This window comes from Sinohyriopsis cumingii, chromosome 11 (assembly GCF_028554795.1).
Source record: "Sinohyriopsis cumingii isolate HCF-2022 chromosome 11, ASM2855479v2, whole genome shotgun sequence".
Lineage (NCBI taxonomy): Eukaryota > Metazoa > Mollusca > Bivalvia > Unionida > Unionidae > Sinohyriopsis > Sinohyriopsis cumingii.
The window spans coordinates 105,335,858-105,350,848 of NC_142971.1; the positions used below are offsets into that span (position 1 = coordinate 105,335,858).

The window sequence follows — 14,991 nt, forward strand, 5'->3', positions numbered from 1 at the left end:
TTATCAAGGAAAATGAACTCTTAATATGAATATGGCTCAGATTTAACATTGCTTACATAAGCGTCACATGCAAATGAATGTCAAACTCACGTCTGTGTCAAAAAGAAAAAAATATGAATCATTACTTATATTAGCTTGAAATTTGTGTTTTAAAACGCACTTGCCCCACGTTTCACAAATTATTAGCATTTTGGCTAAGTCCCTCAAAGCAAAGTTGGACACGGGGAAATATGCCATGTGCATATATACACCTTTATTAATATGTCAAGTAAGTATGCATATGTGTTTATTGGGTGGGGATCTCAGTAGCTTTTCATTTGCCACACACGGCCTGATGGCCCAGTGGAATGTTTTGGATCTTTTTTTTCCCTTCATTTACTACATGTATCTTTGTATCATTGCGACTGTGCTTTAAGGGTTGAGTTCTCATTAGTATTAACAACAAGTTTACATAAATTTGGGTTCGTATCCTATAATTTCATATAGGGTTGAGATCTCAATATTTGGAAGCCTTGCCTCCAATGTCCTAATTGAAATTCCGACAGTGTTGACATAATCTACACTCTTAGTATTATCCTTCTTCATTATTTACGTTTCTAGTTTTAACGGTGTAGAAGGAGTTCAGGGATATTACACATTTAATTACGAATAACAACGCCCCTACGACTTTTGCGAACAAGATGCGAGATGAGCTGAAACAGCTACAAAACTAACTATGGATCTACAACACTAACTATGGGTCTACAACAACAACAATATCAACAACTTATAAACCATATCCTATTGACTTGTTGACATTTAGCATTCTTTCAGAAGAGTTGATGGATATGCCGAATAGAACTACCGAGAATAAAACTGTGTATTGTATACAATACAGGTAAAATGAGGTCAGACTGGGTATGACGAGCAGTTAGGTACTCGATAATCGTTCTGGAGCATTAGTAATGTAACCATTGTAGATATGTGTGTTTAACACAAGAAGGATGCCAGTTTTCCTAAGATTTGAAAGGTAAATCTCTGTCTCTGTGTCTCTGTCTGTCTGTTTGTCTTTATCTCTCTCTCTCACACACACACGCAAAAGTTTACGCCCTACAAACTCAAGTCTGCATTGCCGCCATTCAGATGATAAGCTTACCTAGATGTTATTAAACTCATAACGTCACTCTATAATTGTATCTAAACACGTTTCATAACCAGGAACTATGTGTGTAGATGATCATCAAGTTATATGTTCAGGGCATTGTGTATTCAAGACAATGGTGTAGTGCTAAATAACGAAGTGAGAAAACGCAATATAAAAGAAGTGAGGGAACGGATATTACCTAGATGCGGGGGTGGGTGAGTGGGGTGGGGACAATGTAGATCGCAGTATAGTTTGGGAAAGCGCAAAAAAACTAAGGGAACGCATTCCCATAGCATTGCACCCCTGAGTCAGGATGTTGTGTATTGTGTTGTTGGTCTATATAATACCCGCGTTTACCTTGCATAGTTCGTAAATTATCTTGATAGCCACAAAGGCGTTCGTACCATTTATGTGCACATCACACTGATAAAGATACAACAATGGAGTGTACCCTCGATTGCCAAGGCACCCTCGAGTGTCAAGATTAGATAAATCTAACTTGTCCAAATAACTAGAAACTAGTTTGTATAAACTGGATGGGAGAGGGAGGAGGGAGGATTGAAAATCTTATTGCAAAAGAAATTTGAACTCTATCCAGTGTCGGGCTGGCCCAAATAGCAACTTGTCTGAAGGCAGATGACTGTGGGTTTTCTAAGGATTGGTTCATTTTATTCCTAATTCAACAATTCTCCATTCTGATTATCGTACTATGTCATGAAAAGTACATACACAAAAGGCCATTGAGACCGGCCTTTAGTTTTGCCCCCAAAAATGTGTACCGTAAAATGTATAATTACGAATTGTTACCCCTAACCGCAAATGATACCACCCGTTTGGCCTCGTAAAGTTTGACCTACTCCTTATTTAGTATGCAGTGATAGATCACTATGAAAACACACCGGGGCAAATTGTGTATTTTTTGTACACACTATATCATAATTTAAGAGCATCGGGTAACTTTTCCTCAGTTATGCTAGTGATTCAAATGCATCATTCCAGGACAAGACATTTGATCCATTTAGCCGTATCAAGTTGTTTCTCTAGGTTCATGTATAATGCAGTGGTAACATAAGGATATCACAGCCGCTGGGGACACAGGGCACTTTCGAAGTTTCTACCAGCAGTGTTTCACAAGCGGATGGTGTCAATTACATGTACATTTCCAAGATTTGTATATTTACATTATATTCTCTCATGCACGCAAATGCAACACGAGCTAAATCAACATATATCAACCTAATTTATCACCTTACCTACCTGCCTGCCGCCTCTTTTTTTTACATACATACATACATACGTACATACATATATACATAGATACATACTTTATCTGCCTTTCACATCCCTTACTCCAGTGGTTCTTAACCCATGTGTGTGTGTGTGTGTTAACCATAACATGAAGTCTACCATACTATTTAATCTTATACATGAAACTATCGAAGTTAAATATAAATTTTTTACCGAATGGATATGCATGTACACATACAAACATACAAGTACAAATAATAATAATAATAATAATAATAATAATAATAACTTCATTATATAGCGTATCTCGGTACAACGATTAATCAAACCGTGAGGATATGGGCGTCGCATACCTGTTGATTTATATTTAAGAATGTCGATAAGGTGTGGTCACAATGCATTTCATTGTTGGTTTTACCTGCTGGAATAGTAGTGTCATGATTGCAAAATGTATTTTGATAACTTCCTCGTTCTTTTTATTTACAACCACGCATACAGCGTCTGGCTTTAGCTCAGACGATAGAGGATTGAACTGATATTCCAGGGGTCTCGGGTTTGATATCCACCCAGTCATCCTAGGTTTTCTACCTATGTGCGTCCTTAGAAAAGGCATTTTATTCCTATTTCCTCGGCACAATGTAGCCAATAATGTTTTTAAAGTTCTGTTAAAAACGAATCATTAACCAAAGTCAACGACCTATACATGACAAAATGAAAGCTCGTATGTGCGCGCACGCACGCACGCGTGTGTGTATGCGTGTGTCCTTTCATAATTTATAATATTTACTTATTGAAACCACATAGACAGCTTATCAGTACTCGTTGTTTGCCAGTTAAGTTACTGTGCAGGTTGCAAAATTGTGGTGCAGGTTGTAATTCCTTTGTATCACTTGAGCGAGCTGCGATCGTTTGCTGATATTGACATATACATTCTCGTTACACAATGTAAACTTTGACTCTTTCAAATACTTTAATATTTCAACCATAGAATCGAGTAACTTGTTTATAGGTATGTGCAAACAAAATCGTCAGTACGTCATTAAATTGGGAATGTGGGTTCGCTCCCACACAGAGAAAACTATTACACTGAATTCGGATCGCCCTAAGTGTATTCCCCCGACCCCCCCCCCCTGCAGACTCAGTGACATAAAATTGACCTGATGCACCCTCCTGTTGCAAAGACCTACTGGGGGCAACTTTTTTGCTCTGGATTGCGTCCCGTAATGGGTTATTTATTGAAGCTGAGAAAGTCTTTGTTTAATGGCGTTTGTATGTCATGTTGTTCAGTGTGCCTTTTCTTGTGATACCTAAGCCTATTCAGCACTGTATAGCCATGATTATGCTAGTGTGCCCTTTAACTTTGTACATACATACATACATACATACATACATACATACATACATACATACATATTAGGCAATCGTCGCCAACCATTTTCATACATATAGCCAATGTATTATGATACAACTTTGCTGTTACATGTAAATGTGTATAATTTTGGTGCAAGTGTTGTGCTATCTTGAACAAATAGTACCAACAACGACGACAACGAACAATAGTACCAACAACGACGACAACGAACAATAGTACCAACAACTACGACAACGAACAATAGTACCAACAACGACGACAACGAACAACAGTACCAACAACGACGACAACGAACAATAGTCCCAACAACGGCGACAACATGGGTAACAATCGACAACTTTGCAAAAGCCTTGCAGCTCTGCATTATGGGCCTGAATATATTATGAACATTGATATTGTTACAAGCCAGGGGTGTTTACTTGACCGAGCGATGTCAAATCCTGGCGCGATTCCCACAATCTGCATGGTATTCTTCGTTAGGTTTCCGTACCGCTAGCAGTTCACGCCGAAGAAACTATACAACTAACCCTTAACACAAGGAACTATTTTAACTACGCCACCTTAGGCCAGTAAAACTATGGTTTCCAGGCACATGTCGCCAGTACAGCTGCATCATATTTGCCACCATGGCGGCATAAGCGGTAACTGCCGAGTCTCTTATTATAGATTCCATTGTGTAATTTACCCCTTTCCTACCGTAAACACTGTCACTGCAGTCACACCACCAATGTACACCACTAGATTTTAATAGGGACTTTGTTATTCCAGGGACGCTCATTCGGTTTTGACCTGAATTCACTACTAGTGATCCATGGCATCATGGAAACTCACTCACACTTCACTCAGTGACGTTTGCTCCTAGTACTTGGCTAATTATTTCGGACAAAGGAAAATTTCTATTGCACCCAATTCCAATAATCAGACAAGTAATCACAAAAATCTAAGAATTCCTTAAAACCTGACGCTATAACCAAATGGGCATATTCCAAATTTATTACAATATTGAAACAAATCTTAAATTGTATAAGGGTTGGGTTGTAATTTCTATGTGTATTTGCAGTGGAAATATATTAGAGGTATACAAACAATGAAAGGATAAGCTCTATACATGTGTTCTCTTCGGAAGATATCATTTCGTCTGTTCACGAAAGACACTTATACAAAATGTTTTATGCTTGTTCAGCACGGGCAGTCGAAATAACTGCTCAGTCATTGCACGTTTGTTCATTGGGAACAGACTCCGTAATCTGTTCATGGGAAACAGTCTTTATAGATCTGTTTATTAGGGACAACCTCTGCTTTGATCTGTGTTTATAATGCCTTACGGTGTTTGTATATTGTATTTTTTTTAAAAGTAAATCTTTAGCATCAACTAAGTACTGTTCTCATACTTTTTAGTCTGGAGGTTCTGACATGTAGAAGGGGCTGTCAATTTTGAAGCGCCGCCTAAATATGCATCTCATGAAATATATATACATATATTTACACAGAACAGTTTCTGTACAGCTGTTTATAATTAACCATGTATATATTACTGTTTAGGGGGTAATTTCTAAATATTTGGGGACGTATCTGTATCTTTTTATAAGAACTAGTGATAAGGGGTCTCTGTACATTTATTCACCAGGAACTTTCATAATGGACGTTTTTATGCATCTGTTCATAAGGAAAAGTCATTACGTACAGTTTATTTATATCTGTTAAGAAGCGATAGTTAAAAAGGACAATTTCTGTATAAATGTTTACATGACACAGTCTCAGTAAATATGTTTGCCAGGGGCATTCTCAGTAAATAATAATAATAATAATAATAATAATAATAACTTTACAAGAAGCACTACTGCTATAAACTATGTATGAGACATTACAGGCGAGTTCACTATACAACATTCATCTAATTATTAGTTGTGAACATGTATAAGGTCTTACAAGTAAGCACATGAATGTACATTCTTACAGATAAACACATGAGTGTGCATTCCTACAGGTAAGCACTTGAGTGTGCATTCTTTTAAAAAGGTAGTACTGAATTACACACAATCATGCAATGTGATTGTTACTGTTGATGTTGACGATAACGCTTCTTATAACCTTTCGATTAGTCGGCTGATCCCATATAGTGTGGAAAGGAAATTCATGGTTTGGCTCCGCAAAAAGCAAAACTTGTCTGATAAAATTCAGAATTTTGTCTAAGTTGTTGGCTGAGATTGATATTACGGATATATATTTCCACAAATTTAGAATTGCTTGTGAAATAATTAAGAGTCAACACATGCAAAGATTTTTTGAAGTCGTATCTGTAGTAGTATGCAAGCCATCAATCCATTGATAGGGCACATTCATCAGGGTAGTAGTATGCAAGCCAGGTTGTTCTACTTAGAAAATTCAGTATTCTGTCTTAATTTTCTGCATCACTGTTACACCTAAGAAAACCGCGATATTCTCCCTGCATCAACTCATACGGACATATTTTGCTAATCTGTTTTCAAAACGACATCCTTTCTAAAAATTTTGTCATATGGGGTGTTTTATGCGTAATTCTTCCTAAGGGAGTCATAATGGATGGTGGCTGTATGCCCATTCATATGTAACTGTCATTATGGACACATCGGTACGTCGATTTTTAGGGGGCGGTCACAAGGGAAAGTGTTTCTGTGTCCATTGATAGGGCACATTCATCATGGTCACATATGTACGTCATCGCATAGTGGACAGTAATAAGGGCAGTTTCTGTATGTCAGTTTATAGAGATCAGCTTTAACTTACAGTCTTCGTATATTCCCTTTATATGGGACAGTTAAAAAGGACGGACACTGTTATTATGATTGGGGATAGCCGCAGGGGATACTCTCTGTATACCCGTTCATATGGGAATTCATTTGAAACAATATATCCACATATGTTTTGGGACAGTTACAATGGAAGTCTGTATATGTCAGTTTATTGGGAACAATCATAAAGGACAATCTCTGTACATCAATTAATATATCACAGTTATAAGGGACAGTCACTGTACAAAATGTTTGGGATAGTCACAAGACACGGTTTCTGTATGTCAGTTCATGGGGGATACACATGAGGGACAGTCTCTGTCCATCCTGTACATATGTGACAATTATATTGGACAGGCACTGCATGACTGTAAACGTATCGTGAATTATCATAAAGTATAGGCTATGCTTTTCCATTCATAGGGGACATTCATTAAAGAAATGTATCTTCCTCTGTAATAGAAAGCTACAGATATACCAAACAGTCTCACTATACATATATTCGGAATGAGACAGTTTTGAACCGAAAACCTGGCGTTTTTTTTTTCTTCAGTTATTGGCGATTTTAATTCTGAAGGATTTCTTCGGAGATTGGTGTTTTTTTTTTTAAAGTGTTCTCCACATCGAAGAACAAATGACTCAGCTATACGAGTTGTTGAGAGAATATATGACAAATTGATGGAATTTCCACAATGTTAGGAGTACTTGATCTTGAGACGTTTTCAGTACCACCTGACATTCTATGTCCCATAAGAAATTTTCTGCGCATTACCTGGCACAATCTAGTTTTACCTGGCAGTAGGTACAAACACAAACGTGGTGAATTAAAAGCAAGCTATCTAAGGATTACTGACTGAACAGCCTATGTATTTTTTTTAAAGAAAAAGCGCCCCTTGTCTGTTCGCCCACGTAATGTCAGGATTTTTACTGACTATATATATATTTGATTATTGCTGAGCTCCACTGTACACTTAATTATGCAAGGCACTAGAGAATTTTACACATACAAAGTTGAAATTTATGAAGTTTGACACGACAGATTATTGTTCACTACGTTTCTTTTTCGAAATGTGCTTACCTTTTACGAGCACTAATATTTCGTAAACACTGGTGTTTCTATCTTTCAATCGATCGATCGATAGATTTGTCGAAGGTATAGCACCTCGGAGTTCTCGAACATTATACCATAGTTCCTTATTATGTTAAGTGGTTCTTTTAGCAGACAGACAAAAATACAAGGTGAAATAGATTTTCTTTAAGCCTCGCCGTTTCTTTTTGATAAATGAATGAATGAACGGACAAAAAGGAAACTAATGAATACATTACTTGTATACTGAAAGTGATTTATACAGAAATATGACGGTTTTTGATGACTGTTGCTTGCTAAGGCCTTTTAATTTTATTTACCTGGTATTGGAACGCATGGAGGTCCATACCAACATATATATATCAAGTCAGTTATTAATTGCATATACTGCAAATCAAACTATCCTCGGAAAAGATGTACCAGTCTTCATTTCCGAACAGAGGAAAACACACACATACACAGACAAAACACACGCCATTGTTATAAAATTCATTTAATAATTTCACAATGCAGCAGCTGACTGTAGGCGACTCATTGTATATTTTATTGAAGATGTTTCATTAAATTCCAGATCCATTGAGCATTCATGTTATAAATTCCAAATTTCAAATAACTGTAAATCCGCCTGTAGCAGCGTCACATTGGAAACGACATACCCGAGCTTTCCTTTCCTTTTTCTAGTTACACCGAAGTATATTAAGGGGTATTCATATATATGAATAAATTCCACTCTGGTATCTTACTTTTCAAAAACACGGAACAATAAACTAAACCGTAATATATTGAAGTATGGATGGGAAAGCATCATTGTCAACTTTCTGATTTTAGCAGAAGCATTTTGATTACAAAGTACCATATAGTTGTATGTTACGTGTTTAGGCTCTAATAAACAGTAACAAAGAAAAAGTGAAAACAGCAAGCTTTGTATTATTTAACAAATAATTTTAAAACAATGTAAAAATGAAAAAAAAAAATACGGTTTTAAGAATCAAATAAAAAAATAATCCAAGAATAATCCACGATTTAAATTTTAGAAGTCCTAGTAATGATATGTTCTAATAAATTCAAGTTCGAGTCCCGACGAAAAATATAAAAACGGAAGGCGATGACGTATATTGTAGCTAGTATTGTGTTGTTGTGTCTACAGTTCTTTGTTATTTCACAAACAATATTTTGGTGTTTGAATTTCCGAGTCAAATTTCAAGAAATGTCTTTGTCCAAGAATTCTGTATGAGCACTCAAATTTTTTTTCAGGAAAAGGAATTAATCTATTAGAATCCAAATAATTTTAAAAAAATTAAAATGTCAAACAGGTCAGTCTAATTTCTGGAAAGTATCAAATTCCAGTAAACAAAATTGTATTACTTTGACATGTAATGAAATTTTTTTGAAAAAAGGATTTTTGTAAAATCTTAAAATAATTAAATTAAATCAAATATACATGACATGCATGTGTATTTGATGCGAGATACACAGTTTTTTCTATACGAAGCTTACATGAATGATTTTGATAATTAAATCCCTCTTAGTTATTTGTATCCTTGTCTTATTATGTATGTCATATTTAGAGAGTGGTACATATTTACCACAAAAGGGGGTAGTGCGATATACCTTTGGGGTAAGTGTTTTGCACCTCCTCCAAATACAGTTACATATTTGTTCATCTAGGGTAGAGTCAAGGTGGGATACAGAGATATGTCTCACATTAGGTACTGATTAGTAGTGTAAGTAGAGTGTATCTTCATGTGCGATCGTTTAAATGTGTAGGCGGCGCTTACAGTGAGCTGTGTTAGTGAATAGGTTGAGAATTTTCAATGCTTTGTAATAGTGTACGTGGAAAGTTTCTTGTACTGAGCAGCAGAGTATATTATGTGTAGCGATGTAACTGTAGAGTGTAGTATGCAATGTAAAATCGAGAGTACATTGTGCTGTGTAACGCCGTAGGAGGATAGCATGTGTGCGTTGGTAAAAGTATAGTATTAAATACAACAGTGCAAGTGAATAGGTCTAATTGACACGAGAAATAGTTAACAATTACACCGCCATGTCCCCCAGTAATTAGTTAACTTTTTCTTAATAAATCTCAAGGCTTAACCATTTACAGTATTGATTTTATTCCTATTTGTGCTTTGAAATGTACTGATTCTGTAATACATCGTATGAACATGTTCAACTAAAGTTGATGAAATAGATTTTGATCAATTTTACAAACATAAACTGATCAATAGTGCCACCGTAAAGATACTTCCTGTTATGAAGGAATCTACAAAATGTATTTATAAGAAATTGTCATGTTTTTAATCATCCCCACACTGATCTCGATTTTGAGATATTTACCGCTGTAGCAGAAATACGTAATTACGTATGCCAAGTTGGATGTTCATATGCATTTGATCTCCATTGCGAATCAAACTGTGACAGGCATTCGCCAAACAAGCTGACCCATTTTCAAGTATAACTCGAAGTAATTTAAACTATTTTGCCGATTTTGTTTTCTGTGTGAATTTATATACACAAGGCTCTTCCTTTTCACGCTCCTACCATGAACTTAAACTTTACGGAGTGTCAAAATACGAAACTATCCGGTGAGACCTTATCAGCCGCGATGCCTTCATAAGTATATTGAAGCATGGCAGATATGTTTTAATTTCAAACAAGAATTCTTTATACTTTCATTAGATGGATGATGACTAGTTTCCAAACACACCATGCAACTGAAATTGGTTTTCAGTCATGTACATAGGAGATAAGTACTGATTTTCATTTAAAACATCACAAATGATTTAAAAAATTTGATGATAATAATGACGATCTCTACGACATATACGGCAGTACATCAAGAAGAAAAAATCGCAGACTGCATCTTAATCTTCGTCGTTGTTAATAATTTACTTGATCAAATTACAAAAATATTTTTGTTATTAAATATATGTCAACCAACTTGAAATTTACATTTTTAATAACACCTAACTTTTATTTAATCGATAACAACATCAGAATGAAATAACCCCTGTTGGCGATGAATGCACCGGTATTAAGCATAAGAAGTTTGAATCATTTTGTCTCTTTACGTCAGAATTTGTTACTTATTCAGCATATTTTTGCTGAATCATTTCTAAGTCGTTTACCTGCTTGTTAAAATTGAGAATGTGGTTTTTGTATGAATCAACATCGACATATAATGTACGTTTCCATTAATGCACATGTTTGTTCAATGATATTTGTTTATTTATTATTATTTTGTTAAGTCCAAATCAATTTTATATTATGATACCCGTTATCATGTCTGATTCATCTAAATTTTTTTTGTGGAAAAAGCTGCTGAAATTTAAAAAAATTCAGATGGGGATTTGATTTCAAAACCATTACTAAATGGCCTTCAGAATTATTTACTTTTAAAAGCGGCATGCAAAAAGTTTAAAAGCCCAATGTGTATCATGGGAACAAATAGAAAATATTTGCTTGGTTTCCAACAAGTTTTATCGTTCAATATTTGCAAAGGAAATAACATCACAATTGCTTGATTTGTACAACTCCTAAGAAATATTAAGAAGAATTAACTGTTGACAACTTACAATTGTCAGGAACTGATAAGGAAATTGGGCCTCATGTTACTAAAATTCTTTAAATTTCTTTTCAAATAAAAGTGTTAAAGAGACTTAAGGTTGTCCTAGATTGTAATGCTTTTAAAACGTCGTGAGCGTATTAGATTTAGGTATGCAAATAGGGATAGAAAAAATAAGAATTTGAAACTTCCTGCCATAACCGTAAGAGAGTGTATTTTTTGTTCATCTCAATAAACAAAGTGAAGCTTGTATAGGATTTAAAGAAATCTTCAAATTTTGTGTGGACATTGCGCAAGCCTCTTGCTTTATAGAATCACATGATGCAGTTATTCTTGTATCACCAGTCTTTTGAAAATGTTTTGAGAAAGTGTTATAATCTTAGTTGATTTAAAAAGAACTTATACATCGATCATGAGGGAGGATTTTTGAGACGATAACTGAAACAGAGGCTATGCCTGTTGTACGTGACGATGTATCTAACATAGATTATCGACAATTATCCTCTTTTAAAATCATTATGATATGAAAATTTCATTCCATCGTGGTCTTACCCGTACCACAGTTGGTCACTCTGACTTCGAAATGATCACTGTCATCCCACCTCCACTTTTCCCCGTGGAAAGATAAAATTAAAGTTACTGAAATCTGTCTTCTTATGGACTCATGGATATAAAGGGCTGTTAAGAACAACATTTCTGAATACTTTTTCTTATCTTTGACATACGAATATAATTAGTGTCGCATAGACATTATTGCAGATTTCGCTATATAGAATATACCATCATCTGTCACATTCCGCCCTAAGTAGACAAACACAACACATTGTTTCTTGTGGTCTTTTTAATTGGCCGAAATTTGTGTACCCTATTGGGAAATCGTAATTATACAATCTGTGAAAAAGTACGGTCTCATATTTAGTACCACTCTGGTGTGGTTCATTCCAGCTCCCATGATTTTATTATTTTCAATATTATATTGAAGAATACTCGAGAACCTAAGCTTCACTATCAATAAGTTTTAAGATTAATAAATGAAGGCAATATATTGTGATTTTATCACCTGATTACTTTATGACTGGTCTGTCTAGAGACACTTCTGTTTCCAGGTGTGTTACTTCGGGTATACCGTATTTAGATCGTGTGTAGCACTCAGCCATCTGCGAACAGTCTAGGCCCAGATATGCTGTTACACAATGCGCCATTTAAATCAGGGTCCAAGCTTATCGTTGTGCTCATGATTAAAAGCAAACAGGGTAGACCTTGATTTGCCTGAAATATCAGATCTTGGTCTATACCGTTCTAATTTATGGAAAGCGTCGAGAATTCAGTTTGCTCTGAAGAGAAACTGTTAGCTGAAAAGAACTTTGAAGCAATTCATCTACTTGAAAGAATGAAATGCCAGGCATTATGTGTTCTTCTTTCACCGTCTTCTCACTCAAACAAAACTGGGCTATAAACAGAGTCTAAAGTAGGTAATGATTTAATAATGAAATGATAAAATTCGTTGAATAATTGCCTGCCTTTGGTCGCTAAGGCTAGCAAAAGCCCTAAATGATCAGACCTTGTCATTCTTTCAAATTGAGATCCTCTGTGTGTAACCTTGTAGAATCAACATTATACCGCATACTGAGAATGATGTTTTCATGGAGTCTTCAGTCCGACACATCTTTGTAAAATTGTTGGAAGCATTCTCACACTAACTGTAGATAAGTGTTGTACATGTATACACGTGTACCATACGCCATTACAAGATCCAGGCCTATCTCTGACCACCGCCAACTAATGAGGCTGTTTGTTCATACATCATACAGAGTTATGATATAACAAATGTAATATACAAACTCAGTAAGTTATGGGGTTTAACGTCATTTTTTCAGCACAAGATAGGCCATACATGGAGGCCAGTATAACTGGTGGAGGAAGAACCCGGAAAGAGTGATCCGTAACGGTGAACGCTTTAGATCACTCGGCCACTCGGTGCCTCTTGAGATGTGTTAGCTTTCCGCAGTCATTTTAGCTTTTTAACGTAATAGAGTGGGGTGTTCCATTATTCCACACTCACATACCCATAGCTGCTAAAACTGGTGGGCCTCTAAAGTAAAACGAAAATTAGTGCAACATAAATTTGCCTTAAACGATTTGTTTGGTTAGGTCTGTTGGTGTCAAATGGCACATCAACAAATGAAAAGTGATATGGTGCCAAGACAACTGGTGTCTTTCCGAGGGATATACAACAGAGACTGGCCTGGCATGATCTATGCAGTGTCGAATTCGCATCCTCTGTTCGCGAGTCCGGCATATGCTAAGCACGTAGCCTAGGTTGTTTCCTTTGATGCATATATATATATATATATATATATATATATATATATATATATATATATATATATATATATATATATATATGAAAGTGTCAAAACATGACAGGCCAATTGATGGCGCGCTACCGACTCTCCCACCCCTTAATGCACATCCGGTTGCCGCTTTTCCTTAAGCCTTTGCTTAGTTACATATCTTATTCATTGAGTTGCATTAAAAGTAATAATACGTCTCATTGATCTGTAGACTGTTAGACTTGTCGGGTAACTGAACTCGGGATAATCGTGAGAATAAACGAAACGTGATTGACAACGTGACTCTACGCGTTCCTATTCAGATACGATTGATCTTGAAAGTAGTTCTTTTTATTAATCCCACAAAAGCGCGAAATTAAAATTTGCCACATTTGTTATCGGAGTCACTGCCTGTGTTCAACAGCATACATTCCAATAGTTCCAAGCAAACCCATTCCTTTGGACTAAAGACATTCCCTGCGGAAAAAAAAAATTCAGGGGGTTGGAGCTAAACGGTTTGTTTGAATTGAATAACAAATTTTGCATATACGAATACACTATCACTGTATACACTTAACGGCTATCATTTCCTCAGTCCCTTTCTTGCCCGACCGTCTTAACTTGCCTCTCCCTGTATCTACTTGTGTCCTTATATTTTTTTTCTTGATCTGTATCTCTATATTTTCAATATATCTAAACCTTTACAACATTTTTTGTCTTTATCATGTACATAAAATGTACACAACTGGTCGAAAGTAGAAATCGGGCATGCCTTCAGCAAAACCCTTATGATGTTACTATGACAAAAAACATACTGATTTCTAAACTTAGTATTTGTGTAGTACAGTGTGACATTAGAGTCCTACCATAGAAGACACCTGAATAAAACTGAACTGAAAATAGTGGGATCTTTTTATTTATTGGTAGATTCTGATTTTTATAGAGAGAGAGAGAAACAACTCTTTGGCCTGTGCAGAGTAGGTAAATACTATTAATTTGATGGGTAATAAGTCATTATTTTATATTTTCGATTATAATTTATTTATGGTTTAATAATTAGAGCACATTGAAAGACGCACCTGTATTATACAGGTAAAATTCAATTAGATATAAATGAGTGATCCGTCATTTCCAAGTAGAGTTTAAATCCCAGTGGTAATTTATTACGTTCTCGTTCTTATCGTTTATGACCCTAAACAGTTTCTTAAAAAATCTTGTAATGCCTGGCAGGAAATGCACACGTTTCTTAGTGATTTTCAAGAGTTTTTGGAATCTTGATTGCATGCTAGTTACTTGTGTAGACAAGCCATACTTTGGTACCAAAGTGATATGTTATTTGCATGAGTGTGTCTTTTGCGGCTATGGAAGAAATGGTTGTTATTGCGTGATTAGTCCGAGAACGTGTTCGTTTATGCTTGAGTCAGTAAACGCCTAAAGAACTGTGCAGTTTACTTCATTGATAATTTATACTAATTTGATGTTTTCATCGGAG

At 35.7% G+C, this 14,991-nt stretch overlaps 1 protein-coding gene across 2 annotated transcripts in view; it reads left to right on the forward strand.

Moving 5' to 3' along the window:
• Positions 1–705: 705 nt before the first annotated feature.
• LOC149789214 (uncharacterized) overlaps positions 706–14,991 on the forward strand; it is a 44,341-nt gene continuing 30,055 nt past the window's right edge. Inside the window, exon 1 of one of the 2 annotated variants that reach the window (XM_089975380.1) lies at positions 706–1,009. The gene's annotated coding sequence lies outside the window, so the exon portion shown is untranslated. Of the gene's footprint in view, positions 1,010–14,818; positions 14,915–14,991 lie in introns of those variants that run through there. The other variant, XM_089975382.1, reaches the window with a different exon arrangement.